The following is a 14,667-nucleotide window of genomic DNA, read 5'->3' as shown; positions in this document are numbered from 1 at the left end:
TCTGCTCTTCCACTCTTTGTGCTATTGTTTACCTACTTTTTATTTCTATAATGTTATAAACTCTGCAAGACTGTTTTATTTTTGCTTTGAACAGCTCATAATTATTTACGTTCACTTATCTATTTATCCTATCTGATGTTTTATATTTCTTCCTGCTTCCATTAGGGATCATTTACCTTCAGCCTGAAGATTTTCCTACAATATTTCTTGGACTATCTATTTGCTTGCAATGGATTCTCTCATATTTGCTTTATCTAAAAAGGTCTTTCTCATATAGGGCTATAGATTGGCAATTTCCCCCCTCTCGTCACTTTAATGATGGGATTCTGTTGTCTTCTGATCCCAATAACAATAATAATTAAAAGTTAGTTATTTGTCTTATTGGTGGGTTTTTTTTTTAAGGTAATGGTTTTTTGTTGTCCCCCCCCCCTTTCTGGTTGTCTTTAAGACGTTTTGTCTTTTAATTTTTAATTGCTTGAATAAAATGTGACTATGTAGTTCATTGCTTTTATCTTACTTAAAGTTTATGGAGCTTCTTGAATCTGTGGGTTAAAAGTTTTCATCAGTTTTTGGATATTCTTGACTATTATCTATTCAAACATTCCCTTCTGCCTCAATGTTTCCTCTCTACCCGAAACTAACTACAGGTTTCGTATCTTTTGATTGCTTTCCATATGCCTCTTGTTCATCCTATTCTTTTTTTTTTTTTTCTTTGTGCCTTAACTTGGATATTGTCCATTGACTAGCTGTGAATTTACTACTTAAATCTTCTACTATCTCAGACAGCTGTTGGAATATTTATGTTTTGCAATTCTAGGATGTCTATTTGATCCTTTTTATATACTATAAGTATTGGCTAAAATTCTAAAATTTTCCATCTTTTTATCTATTTTGTCAATTTTCCCACTATTTTCCTTAGCATGCTAATCATAGTAATTTTATTTATTTATTTATTTATTTATTTTCATAGTCATTTTAAACTCCTTACACATATACTCCAATACCCAGGTTTCTGCAGGTATGTCTCTATTCAGTCTTTGTTTATTTATTTTTTTTTTCCTGATTATTGCTCACATTTTCCTGCTCCTTTTGGGTCTAGTAATTTTTATTTTATTTCTTTTTATTTTATTTCTGAACATTGAGATAAAAGAGCCATAAGGTCTCCATATAATATTTCTACCAATAGGAGTTTCCCCTTCCCTATTAGACAGATACAGCGAGGAGCTGATCACTATAATCCCATCAACTATTGGTTGGATTGTGATTGGATTTCAGTTTTAGTAAGATTCATTCCCTCTTGGGTTCTTCAGGTTTGGCCCTCCCAGGCTTTTGATTGTCTTAATTTCCTCAACTCTGGGAGTGTAAGCTTTGCATATTTTGGATTTAGTCCTCTTGTTCCATACTTTTTGCAAATTAAATATTTGGCAAATGCCTTGAGGAAGAGACTAGTTGTGTATTTAGGCCTCCTCACTCTAGCGGGACTTTTTCACTAAACACTTAGGGGTGACCAATTCATTCTGGTTTTCCTGGAACTCTCTTTGTTTTAAAACTTAAAGATCCACATTCGGGGAGCCCCTTGGTGCCAGATAAATTACGACAACTAGCCACACTTAACATGCACTGCAAGAGTGTGGGTGTTTTCACTTTTCCTTTCTCACCCAGGCACTCGGTTTCCCATATCCTCCTAGAATTCAGCAAATTTCCCTTATGTTAGGGGCTCTTTTATTTTCTGGTTTATCACATCAGCTCTTGACTGCCGAAACCTCTGCTGATTTATCTTCCCTGTATAAAATCCCTCAGTTTGGTTCAAGTCCAATTCTTAGGCCAGTCCTAGAATTTGCAAATGTCTCCAATTAAGAAAACTACCAGAAGCCATTGAATGTCCTATTTGGGGATCTTCCTCCTCTGCAATGTTAATTTAGTTCCCATTGCTTTGTTCCTATAGCTTGCTTTTGTTTTTTAAAAGTGCATTTTTGTAAACTGGTTATTACAATGGGAGTTTTTGCCTACCATATCCTCTTATAGCCAACCTTAAGGCACGAGTCCATAGATTATGACTCTCAATAGGTAAACTTTGTGAGGGAGATGCTGTTATTATTTCCACTTTATGAAGAGATCAGGGAGGTTAAATGAGTTTCACAGGATCATGTAGCTTTTTAAGAGCCTATCCAGAATCCAAACTCAGACGGTCAGATCCAGTGCTTTTATTCTATAAATTATAATAATATCCTTTTAAAAACTGGGAAACTGAGGTTCAGAAAACTTGCTTTTCCCAAGGGCTCAGGGAGAGTTTAGGACAGAGTGAGGATTAAACCCCAGTGCAGCTGACTCTTGGTCCTCAGCTCATTTCAGAGTCATGTAAGAGGACATCGAGCATCACACATACATAAAGAAACTGGTACTACTCTAGATATATGTATTATACAAAGGAAAAATACATGCAATGAAATTCATACATCATTAATTTCCAGACTGTATGTACAGAACTTCATTAATTTATACTGTGTATACACTGTCACATTTTATCCAAGGGCTGATATCACATAAAAATAACTTCAACAAAAATTCTGTTAAAAATGTATGTCTTTTTTTAGAAATATCAATAAATAAAATATACTAGCTGCAAAGGCTTTTTAACAAGTGGAGTTGCTTTTCCTCATAAAAAAACACAGGGGAGGGGGAGCTCTTCTAAGCAAAGTTACTAAGAATGCTGATTTGAAATGGTAGTAGGAAGTAGGCGAGAATCTAAAGGGATTCTTTAAAAATCTTATTTCTTTCAATTAGGCTGGTCTGGTTCCTTTCCTGAGAGTCTCTTTGTCCCTCCAATTAAAAATAAAAATATATCACCATAGTGACTGAGGAAATGACTCCCTTTTTGCGAAGGTAGAGAAAGACAATGCCAAAATGATGGAATTTGAGTAAGAACAGAAAATAATCACTTGCTTCCAAATAACTCTCCTGTTTTGGCTTGTTATGTTCTCTGAAGAGTCCACTATTAGGCCTTCTCCTTTGGACTAATGCCTGATGGGGGTGAAGTTCCTGTTAAAATGGAAATATTTCCTGCAGTGTGTACAGGAATAGGCATTTACTATATAGCAGAGACCAACTTAAGGGGTCCTAGGGAGGCGGTCCTGACCAACCAAAGGGCAGTGTTGCCAACCAAGGCAACATTAAAGAACAGGGGTAACTGATTCTGCCCCCCTTTCCTTCCCAACATGCCTTCATCCTGGTGTGATCCCCAAAGGAACACTTAGCCTTGGGTAGCTCCTCTATATGATTTATGGCACCTCAGAGCCCATCTACACAATAAGTACAGGAGTGGCTCACATTAGTTGTTTGGATTGACTATAATCATGCACTGTGTTAGGAACTCAAGGCTGGAATATGATAAGGCCATCTAGGTGGCGACACAAATTCACACTTGGCCATCTATTCATTTCTTCAGCAAGTATTTATGGAATATCAGTTACATGACAGGTATTGTTTTATGAGTTTAGAATATAGTGATGAAAATGACAGGCATGAGTAATTTCCAGAAGTTCCTGTAACTAGGAACGGTGGGGAATGCATGCTGGCTAGGAAAAAAATACATATAGACAAACAAAATATTATAAACGAAATAAACATATCTACCAGCATCGAATCTGTCACAGATTTTCTCTGAATTCTATGATATCCTCAGAGCGTATCCAAAACCTCAGCAAAGAAATGAACAGTGCTTTGCATGCCTAAGGCTACTAGCGTTCATCCAAATCAATGTGTTCTAACATCCCTGTTTCTCCAAAGAAGTCCCAAATAACCTCAGCAGCTATATTTCAGCAGCAGAAATGTGGCTGCCTATTCTCAGGTAGGTGCCGTCCAATCTCTGTCTTAACGTGGTTCCAATGTAGTGCTCATTAATAAGCCAATAAATAAGTAAATAAATAAATAAATAAAGGGAGTGGGAAGTGGAAGCAATATGCAGGGAGGAGCCAGTTGCAGAGGTTCAAGGAAAAAAAAAAGATAATGCAAGCAACTGAGGCAGAACAGTGTATAGTACTTGATGAATTATTGGGCATTCAGAAGCCTCTGTGACCTTTGAGAAAATTCACCAAATTTCTAATCTTCAGACATATGCAATATACTGACTTCCTTTTATAAGACATCTATAAATGTCAAGACACTCTCTAAGCTCATAACAGAAGGGACCCTTCCTCCCTGCTGGTCACTTCTCTTGAGAAGTAACCAGCCGCCATCAAAGATGAGCTCGAGGGGCACCTGGGTGGCTCAGTGGGTTAAAGCCTCTGCCTTCGGCTCAGGTCATGATCCCAGGGTCCTGGGATCGAACCCCGCATCAGGCTCTCTGCACAGTGGGGAGCCTGCTTTCCCCTCTCTCTCTGCCTGCCTCTCTGCCTACTTGTGATCTCTGTCTGTCAAATAAATAAATAAAATCTTTAAAAAAAAAAAAAAAAGATGAGCTCGAGCATGTCCTTCCACATCACTAAGATGGCTGGGAGGTCCTGAATTTCATTTCCTTCTGTTTTGTGTTCTGAGTGTGGATCTTCTTTTGTTTAGAGCCAACGAGTGGTAAATATCAAGTCCTTGACTTTCTCAGACCTATAGGACTAGTGTAGAAAAAATAAAAGGGCTTTCCATAATTTTATGCTCCTTTCCTAAGCTGACCTCTCCTCTCCGTTTAGAGTTCTATGTACACAGAGAAGTAATAAAACATAGCAGAGCACAGCACAAGGTTAAGAGGTCATACCTTCACATTGGGGTGTGTTTTGAAATGGTTCCATGAGACTCAAAGTCGGCCTCAAACCTCAAACCTGAGTCCCCTGCTCTTCTGCTGCTGCTTAAATTATGACCCTAGCATTTTGTAAAAAGACTCGATTTTTCCTAAGAGTATCTACATAGTACAGCAGTTTATACTGCAGTCTCCAACATCACCTTCGTTCAGTTGAGGTTCCAACTTAAGAATTTACCAAGTGTGTGATCTCGGGGAAATCACCTTAGTATGCTTCCGTTTCTTCTTCCATGAAATGGCAACCAATAACAATGCCTATCTCATACAGTTGTTTTAAAGATTAAATGGGGATGAGCTTTAAAATTCTTTGCACAGTGCCTAGCAAATAGTAAACACGAAGGCATGTTTGCCGCTGTATTTATATACGTGCATATGCATTCACACAGCTATATCCTACAGAAAGGAAGCTCAAGAATTTTGGTCAAGAACTTGAGTAATGGGCACCTGGGTGGCTCAGTCATTAAGGGGCTGTCTTCAGCGTAGGTCATGATCCCAGCGTCCTGGGATCGAGCCCTGCATCAGGCTCCCTGCTCAGCAGGAAGCCTGCTCCTTCCTCTCCCACCTCTGTGCATGTGTTGTTTCTGTCAAATAAATAAATAAAGTCTTAAAAAAAAAGAACTTGAGTAATACACTCTACACAAGTATGTATGCATATATGTGTATGTGTATATGAATACACACATATGTGTATTTTTTAACTCAAGTCCTTGACTTCATTCCCTAGCCAGCATGTTGAGACATGCTTACCCTGCCTCATCACTGTGCACCAAACATGGCATGGCCCTAGGACAAGGTAACCATTGGCATCTCAATTAAAGAAAGTCAGCTGAACTCAGAAGCAACGGGTCTATGAGTTTCTCTTCTTTTTCAAAATCTCTGAGTCTTTTGCCTATTGAACTATCTCTTATTTTATCTAATTTATTTAATTTGTCCCTAGCTTGGGCATTTGTTTCTCTCTTCCAGAACTTGGTGTGGTGTGTCTTTTAATGCTAACATATATTCTTTCCTGCTGACTCTCTAAATACCCTTTCTGTATCTAGCACCCGATCATACATTCCTAGTAACAACCCTCCCTCAAGTCCATTGGCGTTATGTGTCTGCTAAGTGTCTGGCAAAATGGACCCCCAAAGGGCTCTCTTCATTGCCTGAGCTCTGTTCTCTACATCCCCTTTGCTTCTTTCCTTGGTGTTCTTCCCACAGTATCCCAGGCTTCTCTCTATGTGTACATCTGTCATCAACTTTTTTGGTCTCACAATTGTTCTGTCTTTTCTCAGTAAACTTGTGGTTTATTATAAAATTAGCATTCCCCAAACCCACAAGCATGAATGTCCATGTGAACACCCACATATCCAGACACACACAGAACTGTACTCTAGAAGACAACTAGGTATAGCATATATTGAACAAGGAAAGAATCACAAATTGTTTTTATTTTTTCTTTCCATGCTGTAGGAGCCACACATAGGTGAAACCAAATAAGAAAGTGGTGACTTTAACATTTCTTTTGATCATAGACCATGAGACTTTGCATATAATTTCAGTGGTGGTGGGTGAGTTTAGGCTTCATATGTCTTTGGACCACAGATTAAGAATCACTGCTGTATAGAGATGCATTAGGCTCTACAGGAGTGCCTGGGTGGCTCATTCTGTTAAGCATCTGCCTTCAGCTTAAGTCATGATCGCAAGGTCCTGGGATCAAGCCCAGCGTCAGGCTCCCTGTTCAGCAGGGAATCGACTTCTTCCTCTGTCTCTCCCTACTTGTGTTCATGTTAGCTCTCTCTGTCAAATAAATAAAATCTTTTAAAAGAGAGAGAGAGAGAGAGAGAGAGATGCATTAGGTGTTATAGTAAGTAAATAAGTGAGCAAATAAGTAAGTACATAAATAAATGGTAGCATCTGTCAAGTCCCCACCATATAATGCAATGTTTTGGATTTTCTCACTACTTCTGGAAGCCAGCTATTACTGTATCCATCTTGCAAATAAAGAAACTGAACAGGAATTAAAGAAATTAAACAATTGATCTAAAGCCATTCATCTGGCAAATAACAGAGCTGGGATTGGTCTAAAGCCTGGCCTTTCCCTCTGGTCCATTCTACCCTCTGGTCTTTGGACCTCATACAGGTTCGGGGTTGGCACTATCCACTATCCAAGCCCACTGTATATTGAATGGCATCACAGTGAGGTCCCTGAGCATTTATAGAGTTGATTCAAATTACAAGCCTTAGTTTAATGCCACAAGGATGACGAAAATTAGCTGCAGATGGTTCCCCTACTAGCTGTAGTCATTAGCTCTGACATGCCACTCAGATCAGAGTTGTATGTTGTCTCCAGAGCATCTTAGACAATGCAATTCCCATGCATCGAACCCTCCACATAATTTACGCAGGAACAGCCCTGCGTCTTGGTTTGAGTTTTCCATAGACTTGTCTCAATAGAGTTGGAAGGCTTTGATGCAGTGCTTAATTTTCAATGCCTATTGTCTTTTTTAAAAAGAGCACGCCAAGTGTAGCCCGACACGCCTTTGAAGTTGTCACCATGTCAGCGTTCTGACATGTAATGACCGTAGGATTTGCCTTCCAATTTTAACTATTTCTACTTGAGGAAGGAAATTTACACAGTGGGAAAATATGTGGCCCTTTGCTTTGTTTCCTTTCCTTCTGGGGGAGAGTTATTCATGTGTATCTTGAATACAATAAGAAATAGCACACACTACTATCAGGATGTTCTCGGAAACATTATCTCGAGCTTTTATTCTCATAGCTGGATTCCACTGTAATTCTCACGTGGCAGGAGTGAACTATTAATAGGATCCCAACATTTTTTTTTTTCTAGTAGACCCTGGAGAAGTCTCCCTTGCCATGTGAGTGAAAGGCAGATTGGATCTTGACACGATACATCGATTTATTTTCCAAAACAGTAACTTTACTAAATAAATCATTTCAGCGCTTGATTGTTATTTATACATGCAAATCTGGTTTTCATTTGTTGGACCCGGACAGGAGGAAAGCTAATAATCTCATCAAAAACTGAATATTTTCCATTTTGGAAAGGGCACAAAGTTCATAATCACATGACCTGAACTCTGCCATGGGCGGGTAAACCAAACGCCTCCCTAATATGTCTTACAGACACACAGCACTGAGATAGGAGGACTCTGGGGAGTTTGCAAGCGTGAGTCTCAACTGAGGCCAATGACTACTTGGCCTTCCTCCTAGCATCATGTTATTTGTTGCTAGTGGAGATATACTGAGAGGAAGAAAGTGGGAAAAGGTGAGAACAAAGACAGAGAGTTTAAAATCTTGGGCATTTATTTAGCAACATGAACTTTGAAATAAATTAGAGGAATTGAATTTGTAAACTGGGTTCCCCTCACAGTAGAAAAAACCTGATTATATCTGGAAGAGGTTCCAACTTCATAAGCTGGGATATAAGGGTTCTGGGAAGATACATCTGTCTCCAGTAGTTCCCACACTGTCATGAAAGTCCACCCTTGTTTTAAAAACCCTTGTTTTTAACAACCTTGTTTAAAACAAATCCTTTGTTTTAAAAACCATCCTCTCCTTTCTAATTCCCTTTTAATGTGCAAATAAAATAGCCAGTTCCATACATCTTCGGTGATAGGATGGGTTCTCTGTTCATTGCATTCCCTTTGATCCATCTTATCCTAATTTTTGTAAAAAGAAGTTGTCTAACATAATAATGCATCCTCTGTGCTATGAGAGAGCAAGAGAGAAGCTCATGAGTTTCTTGGTACCCAGTCACTGCTCAGATACTCTGATGATCCAGAGCAAACGAGGCTTGTTGGCTCAAAGAAGAAAGATACTAATTAGAAATGACTGTCTTTATGACAGGGGGTACTGGGATATGGCTGGGAACCTGGGAAAGTGTAAAAAGGATGGAGGGATGGAGACAGAACAAAGAAAAATACCAAAGGGTACAAATGTGTAATTAGAAGTACTTAGTGTCTTTGTATCTTTCTGGTTGGTGCTTGATATCTTTGTATCTTTCCCATTGGTCGACACACCCTACATGCCTTCCAGCTGTTATAGGGTGTGAAAGCAGGGTTACTCTTGGTAGCGTGTGGCTTTTCTTCCCAGATAGTTTGCACCTCATAGGCTAAAACCCAGAAAAGAGAGAAAAAAAAGAAGAACCATAGAGTGTTGTGTGAGGGAGGGAGACATTCCTTGCCTAAATCAAACTTTGGCTCAGGGGCTGGCCTCATTTGGAAATTTGAGCAAAGATCATTTAGGAAAAAAAAAAAAAAAAGGAATAGTTTTCTCTCTCCTTAGAGAAGTTCTTTGTGGGCCGATGTCAGGCTTTTCAGGCAACTTCCCACCTTTAGAAAATCCATCTGACATCAGACTGTGGAACTGCATCTCCCAGGTGTTCACAAACCTTCTAGGTTTGTGAGGCGATGGTTACGTGGTCCCTGCCTGAAGAGCTTTTGGGTTTTACAGGCAACTGAGGAAGGCAGGGTAACGTTTGTATCAAGAACAAAGATAGTAGATACTTGGGGACCCTCTTTGGCAGTGAGATGTGGGACTTCAGAGCAGTGTCCTCTCACCTTCCTTGCATTTGTGGGGTCTTTTTTTTTTTTTTTTTTTGCTTTATTTTATATTGCTACTTTCAGTTTAATTTGTTCCAGTTCTAAGAGGATTACGCTTTTCGTACCATCCTTTTGATGATTAATGTGTACTAATTGTTTTACCTTTGAATCAGGACTCTTTGGAACTGTCTAGGCAAAATCTCCCTTTTGTAAGAGGCAGGGCTGATGAGCAGGAATCCCAGGGGGTCCCCTGCACTGCTTCAGGTTGATGTAAGGAGAGAGATTAAAGAAAGTACGGAAAGTAGCTTCCTTTTTGATATGCCCCAATGGAAATCGTGTTGTCCCACACATTGTATTAACTATTCTGGTGGCTTAAAAAATAGAATCATTCTGAGCAGTTAAAGAGGCCCTAATGAGAACTCTTACAGCTATGGGGCTTGCCTTTGTCATATTAGAAAAAGCAAGGCTGTGATTTGTCACTAATTTTCATTCCTGTTGCCTGGTTCAGCCAAGAGACCAGTGGCCTAATGAGCAATGTAAATCATATCTCTGTCCTCGGATTTTCAGGTGGCGAGGACTATGAAGGCAGGAGAAGGAAAAGACCTGAGGAACGATGACAGTGGAAGAATAACGCAGCCTGAGATGTCCCTTGCTAGGAATAAACCTGGGGATCAACTTTTTCAAGCTTTTGTTCAAGCTTCAAATCCCTGCAGACACGAGGTGGCAAATAGCCCAAATTTTTAGAAGGCATATTTAAATTTACTTCAAAGATTTCTAAGAGTCATTCCACAAACATTTCCTAAAATGGCCCCCAACATTCGTGTGAACTGCTACCACTGAAGAAAAGGAAGAAAAGGAGGAAGAAAGGAAAGGAGGGGGAGAGAAAGGAAGAAAGGCACAAATGAGCAATTTTGCGATTTCATAAGGTTCTCTTTTAGCAGCATAATTACAATTTTAGTTGTCACTCAGGTTGAATGACATATCCTAGCCAGTTGCTTTTGAAGCTGACAGCATGTCAGCAATGCCTGGGGAACTTTGTGAGAGGTAAAGGTCCCTGGGCTCTGAACCCTTACTCCATCTCCTACGTACTCTCACCGGAAGGAGAGACATAGCGTACAGGCACAGCGTAGGGCCCAGGAATTTGTTATTTGTTTTCATTTTTTAAATGGCCCTAGGTAATTTCTAATAGAGAGTAGTTTAAGGAGTAGATAACGAAAGGCTGAATCATGTTCAAATACATTCTGCTCAACGGGTGGGTTCTAAGACCCGGTGCGATGTGCCTATGTGGGACTTGGTAGGAGATATGAAAGAAGAAGGCAGAAATAAAAGTTGACAAGGTCTTCCTGCATGCTTCTCTTCACAATCAAGGAAAAAATATTTCTAAAATATTCCCATGGAAATCATGAAAGCTGTGGGAGATGCAAAGAATATCTCAGTTGTATCTGTGGTTCTCTTAATTTAGATATTTTAATTGTGGGGGAAAAAGTGCCATTCACAAGACAAAGCTAGATGCATTGTATATGGATTCGCTGGGAAAAGTAGGGGCCTATGAAGTTAGTCTGGCAAAAAATGCACTAAAGCATATTTTGAGAGTAGACAGAAGCCAGGAAGTAGGGTAACCAAATTGTCCTAGCTTTCCTGGGACTTCCTCTGCTTTAAAATGAGAAACTGGAGCTGTTCTGGCTTTAAAACTGGAAGTCTCACATCCCGGAAAGTCCCTTAGTCTCAAGTAAATCAAGATAGTTGGTCACCCTACAGAAGACCATCCCCTTCAGCATGGTCAAAAATAGATCATTTCTGTGACACAACCAGTCTATTCACCCCAAAAATCATCTTTGTTGACCTTTTGCCAAGATTAGCTGACTGTGGTTTTCATGCTACTGACTGATCAGCACAGAGCAAATGGTCAAATACCTCAAGGAGAACTCACTGAAGAGTGCCAGAAGCCCTCGGCCAGAACTCTCATGTTGCCCTTTCTTTCTTTCTTTTTTTTTTTTTTTTTTTAAGATTTTATTTATTTAATTGTCAGAGAGAGAGGAGCTAGAGCGAGCACAGGCAGACAGAGTGGCAGGCAGAGGCAGAGGGAGAAGCAGGCTCCCTGCCAAGCAAGGAGCCCGATGTGGGACTCGATCCCAGGACGCTGGGATCATGACCTGAGCCGAAGGCAGCCTCTTAACCAACTGAGCCACCCAGGCGTCCCTCATGTTGCCCTTTCTTGCTGTATGATCTCAAGCATCATCAGTGGGTTGAAATTCTACCCTCTGACATAATATTAGTTCAAACATGTAAGCTTTGACATACAACGTTTATAATACACATGAAAGCACATTATAAGTTTTAAAGCTTCATACAAATGATTAATAGGACAAAGATCATAAAGCCAAAACCATATGTAGAAGGAAAACCTTCTACTAGAACAGAAGGAGTACGGTTTGTAAGTTGAATAAATCAGGACTGCAGGCCCAGAACATAAACAAATAGCAAGGTTTCCTTAAACACATTCCTGGAGCTGGCATCCATCTTGGTTTAAAAAGTCCTAATTTAGGTCAGGTGGCTCTGGGTCCAGCCTGAGGGGACAAATCATAGTTTGATTAAGCCAACCATGGGATCTCTACGACCCTTTCCTAGAGACTGGTGTAGTTATGTCATGTTATCCATAGCCAGAGAAACACAGGAACAGACTGCTGTTTGGGGCAAGTTTACGGGGCCTAATAAAAGTGTTAGTAGCCCAAGTGGAAACACTTTTTGCCTTTCCTTCTGCCCTCTTGCTTTGGAAATTATTCCATGAGAATGTAGTGAGGACTGTTGCTACCATCTTGAACCAAGAAGAGAGACAATGCTGAGGATCACAAGATGAGGGGTAGAAAGGTCTGGGTCCTTGATAACATGATTAGGTAGTTGACCCAGATCACTCCTGGATTTATTTCTAGGTGAGATAATAGATAGCCTAATCTTTAAAGCATGGTTGCTCAAAATGTCAATCATAAAATAGTGCTATTCCATGGCTATTTGTTACTGGTTCATGTTAAGTACAGAATTTGAAAGGACTTATAAATTTCATAACAGTTTGATGGAGTGATGGTATATCTACTGAATCTAACAAAAGACTTTTGAATATATATATATATTTGTTATATATATATGTACGTATCTTTTTATTTCATCTTCTGTTAACTCTTTATCATATTTTACAAAAGTACCAATCCATGATATATGAGAAATTAGAGGAAGAAGCGAACTAGTTATTTGTTTCAGATACTTTGAGAAGCATTGCTTAAAGCCAGGTTTCAGAAAACTGTTAGGGCCAATTTAGTCCAATGCCCTTTTTTACACACAAAGTTTTACTGGAACACAGCCACACCTTTGTCTTCATACTATCTAAGGATATGTCCATCCTACAAAGGTGGAGTTAGTCTATCCTGCAGAGACCTTATAGCCTATGGAGTCTAAAATATTTACTATCTGGGATGCCTGGCTGGCTTAGTTGGAAGAGCATGCAACTCTTGATCTCAGGGTTGTGAGCTTGAGTCCTATGTTGGGTGTAGAAATTAAATAAGCAAACTTTTTTAAAAACTTTAAAAATGTTTTATAAAACATTTATTATCTGGCTCTTTAAAGAAAGAGTTTGTAAGTCTTTGCTTTAACATTCTCAGCTGTATATTCTCCTAGTTTCAGTAGAAGTAATTCTAACTTATGCGGAACCGCCATCTTCCAGTAATTGGCCAAAATGACCAACACAAAGGGAAAGAGGACATATATGTTATATGTTCTCTAGGCCTTTTAGAAAACATGGAGTTGTTCCTTTGGCCACATATATGCGAATCCACAAGAAAGGTGATACTGTGGACATCAAGGGAATGGGCACTGTTCAAAAGGGAATGCCCCACAAATGTTACCATGGCAAAAAGGGAAGAGTCTACATTGTTACTCAGCATGCTGTTGGCATTGTTGTAAACAAACAAGTTAAGGGTAAGATCTTTGCCAAGAGAATTAATGTACGTATTGCGCATATTAAACATTCAAAGAGCCGAGATAGCTTCCCGAAGCGTGTGAAGGAAAATGATCAGAAAAAGAAGGAAGCCAAAGAGAAAGATACCTGGGTTCAACCGAAGCGTCAGCCTGCTGCACCCAGAAAAGCACATTTCATGGGAATCAATGGAAAGGAGCCCGAACTGTTGGAACCCATTCCCTATGAATTCATGGCATGATAAATGTAAAGAAAATAAAAGACCTCAAGACTGTAAAAATGTTTCTCTTAATTGAGTAGAAGTGTAGTGTCCTTTCCCCCAAAAAATATTTAAAGCAAAAAAATAAAAAATAAAAAAATAATAATAAAAAGAAGTAATTCTAACTTACATATGCAGTTGACCTTGAATAGTAACATGGGGTTGGGGTGCTGATCTCCCTCACAGTCAAAAAACTAGGTATAACTTTTGACTGCCCCAAAACTTTACTAATACCCTACTGTTAACTGGAAGCCTTACTCATAACAGAAATACTTGACTAACACATAGTTTGTATATGTATTACATACTGTGTTCTTAAAATAACACTAGCTAGAGAAAAGAAGATTTTATTAAGAAAATCATAAGGAAGAGAAAATGCATTTATAGTACTATATTGTATTTATTGAAAAAATGCACATATAAGTGGACTCACGCAATTTAAACCCATACTGTTTGTCAACTGTAGTTAACTTCTCAGGTCCCAATGTGCTCATCTATAAAATAGAATAAAAATCACATTGACCTGTTGAGAGTATTGAATGAAATAATACATATGAGGTTCTCAGGAAAGTGTGTACCTTATAATAAGCAAAGAACATGTAAAAGTTCTCTTGTTTCCCTGACATCACTCTTTGATTAAGAAGCTTCTGTGTCAAAGGTTAAGCAAGAGATTCTATTTACAGATCGTACGACAGATCGTACGATAGATCACTGATACCGTGATCACTCCCTACCGCTGGTTGGGAAAACTTCATCAACAGCTAGGAAGTTTGACCCAGTGGTTAAAAATAATACATGGACCATAACCAATGACTAGGCTTTAGGGATAAATTATAAGCCTCTTTAATATCACCTGGTTCAAGGTTCTGAGGACCTAGCATAATAAAAAACCTTCTAAGCAAAGAGGAAAATGGGTTGAAAGCTCCACATTTACTTTTTAATATTTAATGGGGGATGATTCCCCATGTCCCCATGTGCTGTATTTCAAGGCTACACATTCTTGAACTCTTACTGGTAACAGGAAACTAATGTGATTTTTTTTTCTTTTTAGGAAAGCTAACAATGATTTCAGAAGTGTGTGTTTGTTATCAGATTTAGGACACTTGTC

The 14,667-nt window shown here is 39.1% G+C and overlaps 1 pseudogene; it reads left to right on the top strand.

Moving 5' to 3' along the window:
- Positions 1–13,037: 13,037 nt before the first annotated feature.
- On the top strand, positions 13,038–13,581 carry LOC116864055 (annotated as a pseudogene).
- The last annotated feature ends 1,086 nt before the right edge of the window (positions 13,582–14,667 follow it).

Source organism: Lontra canadensis, unplaced genomic scaffold (genome assembly GCF_010015895.1).
Source record: "Lontra canadensis isolate GAN:19392208 unplaced genomic scaffold, GSC_riverotter_1.0 scaffold5, whole genome shotgun sequence".
Classification (NCBI taxonomy): Eukaryota; Metazoa; Chordata; class Mammalia; order Carnivora; family Mustelidae; genus Lontra; species Lontra canadensis.
The sequence above is the reverse complement of the archived record's forward strand: the minus strand, read 5'-3'. Positions and strand labels throughout refer to the sequence as shown.